Genomic DNA, 4,850 nt, shown 5'->3' with positions numbered 1-4,850 from the left:
ATTAATAGTCAGGCAGCGTGTTAACCATCTTGTGCAACATGCTGTTGCACTTAAAGTAGAGCTACAGAGTGTAGTAGTTACATCTGTAATTGCAGCAGTACTTTAATAGTCATTATATCCCAGTGGGAAATTGGAAAAAAACAACTGGAAAGCCAGGTGCTGGGAATGCAGGAGGTAAGAAGCCACGAGAGGGAGAATTTAAGGGGCTTTTAACGTGTGTGTGGAACAGCTTCTTGCGCTACCCAGTCAGTTTGTAATGATGTGAACCTTTGTTGACTCAGCTGAAGGCCACTGAGAAGAGATTCCCAATCATCCTGGGCAGGTCCAGGTCCCTTCTTCATCTGCTGGAGGTGGCCATTGAGTTACTGCCCCAGAGCTCTGGTGCCTCCGATTGCTAGGAGACGCTTGCGTGGCAGATTGCAGATCACAGGCTCCTCAACTGACAGATGAGAAGTAGGATGGGAATGAGAAGACCATATGGACCTTGATAGTAATAATGAATTTGTAGAAATTGGCTGCACTGATTTATAATTGATGTTAAATAGCGGTGTGTTTACTCTGTTAAAGAAAAATTGTTTATTTTGCTTTACGTTTTCAGCAGGGTCTTGGAAACCTTAAAGGAATGCTTTGCATACACTGGTATTTGTAGTAATAGGATATTGCCTGTTAAAATTTGCTCTAAAAATGGTGCACATTCTTAATTCAGGTGCAGATTTTTAAATTGTAGGTTGCATTACAGGTGTATTATCTTAGTGTTTAGATTGTTACTTAACTACACCATTATGCTTCAGTAGTAGTATAACATTTAAATGTGATTTTTTTTCTCTATGAAGAAGATCCACTACATTCGCGAGGGGGTAAGACTCTCTGCTTTATCTTGTCTGTCCAAATATGCGTTTTCTTGTTTCTAACATTTGTTTTGTTTTGTTTCATACTTTATTAAAGTGAGTGAATACCCAGCTGTTGGCATTCCCAGATGTGGTCCAGCAAGTCCATTTAAAGGACACTTGAGTACCAAGAGTAATGGTAAGTAATGCATGTGCTTTTATCCGAAGGTTGATGTGGTTCCTTTTATGTCAATTCATTGATTTTATTATTAAAATGTTTTTTATAATTAAAATTTTTGCATTGAGCTCAATTGGTAAAGTTTAAAAGTACTTAGATTTAGTGTTGATTACTGAAAATACTTTTGAGAAGTGAGTTTTGCCTCGCCTGTACTGCTAGCTAGGAACAGTTCGCAAGATAGCCAGATAGATAGAGATGTCACATCTATATTAGCTGGGATATAGATATGGTTACTACTTTAAAGAACCCTTGAGGTTAAACATACTTCCTTACAGTCAGTAGTTTACAAGAGCTGGTGTGTGTTTCTGTGCCATATTGCCACCTCAAACCCTTTTTTCAAAAGATGACAGAATGGAGAAACAGGGAGTTTCCATGCTGAAGTTTTCATAGTCCAACTTCAGCCACTTCTGTAGCTATTGATTAATGGCTCAGTGAGGAAAAAAAGGAGAGAGAAAGACGTGATGTGATAGTAGCTGCTAAATAAAAATGCCTGCTATTGGGCAAAGAAGTAAAGCACACAGTAATTTAAAGTTTGTGGCTTTGAAGTGCGGTTAATAACTGTTCAAAATTTGAGCATTCTTGTGCCTGCCTGTGTAATGTTTAAATGTATTTTAATCTTAACAGCTTTTTGCATTGACTCCTCCCGAAGTCTAACCAGCCAGTACCTGATCAGAGATCACATGGTGTTTCATTATAACAAAATCCTTTCAGCCAAAGGTAAGAATGTGCATGCATGAATGAACTTCCTCCTCCCAGATTTACGTCATTCTTTCAGAATAGGCTTATATCAAGGGAATGAATTGGATTGTAGGAAGTACAGTTCTCTTTCGTACTCAGGCTGATGCAGCCAGGAAGTATGGCTGCTACTTAATAATACTTTTGTATTTAATATCTGCTTTAAAGAGTGATACACTGGGGCTTTGGGTTCTGCCAGGGTCCAGCCTCACAAATATATGGTCATCTCTCTACCATGTAACATGCTCAGTATCCTCAGGTGTGCATTAAATGCTATCAGCACAAAGTGTAGAGAAACCTTTTGTAAGAAATTTTTATTTAAATGATGATTCTTTCTCCAAATATGTATTTCACTTTAACGTCTTTATCTTAAAAATTCTCTTACTGTATTAATATCAATCTTATACTTTGAATACACAGTAACAAGCATATTTTAAAATAGAGGAAAATTAATGTTCACTAATTAAATTAGTCTTTTTTCTGTGTTGGTTTATCACTTTTTTTCTAGCCATCACAAATACTAAATAAATACTAAGTCACATTTATGTTTTCAGCAGCCGTAGACTGTTCAGTGCCCAAAAGTAGGTTGACCAGCATCAAACGTAAGTATTTGTGATACATTTATTCTGCAAAAGTTTCTGTAAAACTAAGCAAAATAAAAGAGCCAGTGGAATAGAAGAGTAACAATAGAATATAACCCTTAATAAAGCATTCATGTATCTCCTGGTTCTTCAGCTTTCATATACTGCTCCAGCTGTTTGTAGGAATCTGCAGTGAATGTAATGTGAGAGAGATGGACCTAGTCTGTTCTAGTGATTAGTTGTACTTAGGATTACAATTAATTTTGCTTAGGATTCTTTTCATCCACACAGTTAATGGAGCATGTAAGGAGAATTTCAGCATTTTCTCTCTCCTTTATTCTGATACAATGTGAGCTTGAAGAGAGCTTAGTAGTACAAGGTCAAGAGGAATTTTGGGCATGTGGGCACCTGGGGACTGGAACTGAAACTTCTGGTTCCATTTCTCAGAAAACAGAGCCAGGATTAAACCACAGTGACTTTTTGGGGGAGTTGTCTCATTTCTTTATGCTCTTTAAAGATATTGGTACTGTAACCTTGCTTCATAGTGCTAGCTGAAGAGCAGTACTTTCAAATAATTGATTTATAGAATATTAAATGAAGCGTATTAGTCAAAGGGGATAAATAGCAGCTGCTTGTTAAAATAACAAAGGTATATTTCATTTATCTATCTGTCTCTTTCACTAATGCAATTAAAGGATGTTCTTTTTCCTCCAATTCAATATTTAGTTACAACTGCTGAGGTACGGGAAAAAATTAAAGTATTCTTTTAGGATGGAAAGATAAATCTTCTGACGACAGAACGTTTTGTGGCAGAAAGACTCAATTGCATTATAATTTTTTCAGTATTTCTGCATAATGGGTTGAGACTGAATTAAGCAATAAGCTGCACCAGGATCAAGGATGCTGTATGTTGGCTTGCCTTTTCCTGCTTTCAAAAGGTGCAGCACAAGCAGCAAGAGTATTGCAGGGGTATCTAGGTTCTGCAGATTGCAGCAGGAATTTCAGAGCACCTGTTCTGCAGTCATCTGAAAAAAGTCATCTTCCTCATGCTCCAGCTCTACCAAGACTTGCTTTGAAACAAGCACGAAAATGTAGGGTTGGTGTAAGAAGAAAATTGACACCTACGTGTTTGTGTAATAAAAACCTCTTTCTGCATCTGCTAGAATCTTCCTTAGGTTCCCTAATTACGATGACTCTTCCACACCTTTTCAGGTCTTGGGTCTTTCTCTACACCAACAAACGCCCATTTATTTTAGAGTCTGCTGTCTTTACGGATAAAATGCTTCAGAGCTGATAGCTTGTGAGTTTAACATCAGAATGAGTTTCCCTGAATGATGAGTTCATTTTGGGAGGCAGCGACAGTGCCTTAACCTTAACAGCTAATTGTCATGACACTGGTAGGTGTGCTCTGTAGCGAGGAAATTTCCATTTCAGATGGCAGGGCTTTGTGCAATATGTTTCTCTTTCAGTTCATCTTACTCAGACGGGGTGTCTGACACTGTCACTCTGACCTGCTCACAGACAGAACCTTAATCTCCTGTGTAGGGTGTGACAGAAACATTTCACCTCTGTTGCTGCCTTTGTTTTTACCCATCTGTTTGATAAAATTGGTACACTAAATCCTCACTAAATTGCGCTTTCACCTGTTTTCAAACTGGGCTGGAAAAAGCTGCTGCTGTGTTTTATCTTATTAGAACACTCATGTAACCATCACAGCCCTACAAGATGTTTCTTGTTCACAAAAGAAAAAAAAATAAAGCTAGCAAAAAAAAAAAAGCCTTTGATTTTAAAAAGAAAATCCTTGATTTATCCACTGTTAGTCTAGCCTAAGGCTTGGGAGTGCTAATTGTTACTTAGCTGAAATTGATTATATTCCCGGAGCTAGCTCATAAAGTGAAGCAGAGCATCACAGCTCAAGGATTGGGATCCTACTCAGTAGCACAGGATTCATTTGGAAGAAATGTTGGACTGGCTTCTCGGTCTCCCAGAGCTGAGGATCCGCTGTGATTAGAGCTTTTTATCCTTAGATTTAGCAATGTTCTAAAGTACAGCTTGTTTGCTTGATGTTCTGCACTGAGAGGAATTGTGCAATTATAAAGTGACAATAAATTTGCCATTTTTTAAGATCTGTTTAACAAAGCAATAAATAATGTTGTATTTTTTTTCCATAAAAGTGCCTTCTCAGGGCAGTATTATGTCTCTGCCCCAGTTTTGAGGTTTTATTTCGTGAAGTGCTTCATGTTCTCTATTAAAAATGAGAGTGCTGAGTGAAAAGATAGAAAGCAAAGTAATAAAGCAAACTTATATAGACAATATATTTTTATTAGAATATGCCTCTATGTGCTGTTTTTATTTTGCAATGCTGAAAAATGTTACCGATTACATTTTCATCTTAAATTGTCTGCCTAAAATGCTACAAATACTTATTTTTCTTGCAGTACAAGATGCCCATTCTTTTTTCTGCAAGAG

At 37.3% G+C, this 4,850-nt stretch overlaps 1 long non-coding RNA gene across 1 annotated transcript; it reads left to right on the top strand.

The window, feature by feature from the left end:
- Positions 1–942: 942 nt before the first annotated feature.
- Positions 943–2,403, top strand: LOC106890914. The gene is made up of 3 exons (XR_001412593.1): positions 943–1,026; positions 1,690–1,782; positions 2,355–2,403. It is a non-coding gene; the product is annotated as an uncharacterized LOC106890914 (long non-coding RNA).
- The last annotated feature ends 2,447 nt before the right edge of the window (positions 2,404–4,850 follow it).

This window comes from Calidris pugnax, unplaced genomic scaffold (genome assembly GCF_001431845.1).
Source record: "Calidris pugnax isolate Ruff unplaced genomic scaffold, ASM143184v1 scaffold127, whole genome shotgun sequence".
NCBI classification, from domain to species: domain Eukaryota; kingdom Metazoa; phylum Chordata; class Aves; order Charadriiformes; family Scolopacidae; genus Calidris; species Calidris pugnax.
The sequence above is the reverse complement of the archived record's forward strand: the minus strand, read 5'-3'. Positions and strand labels throughout refer to the sequence as shown.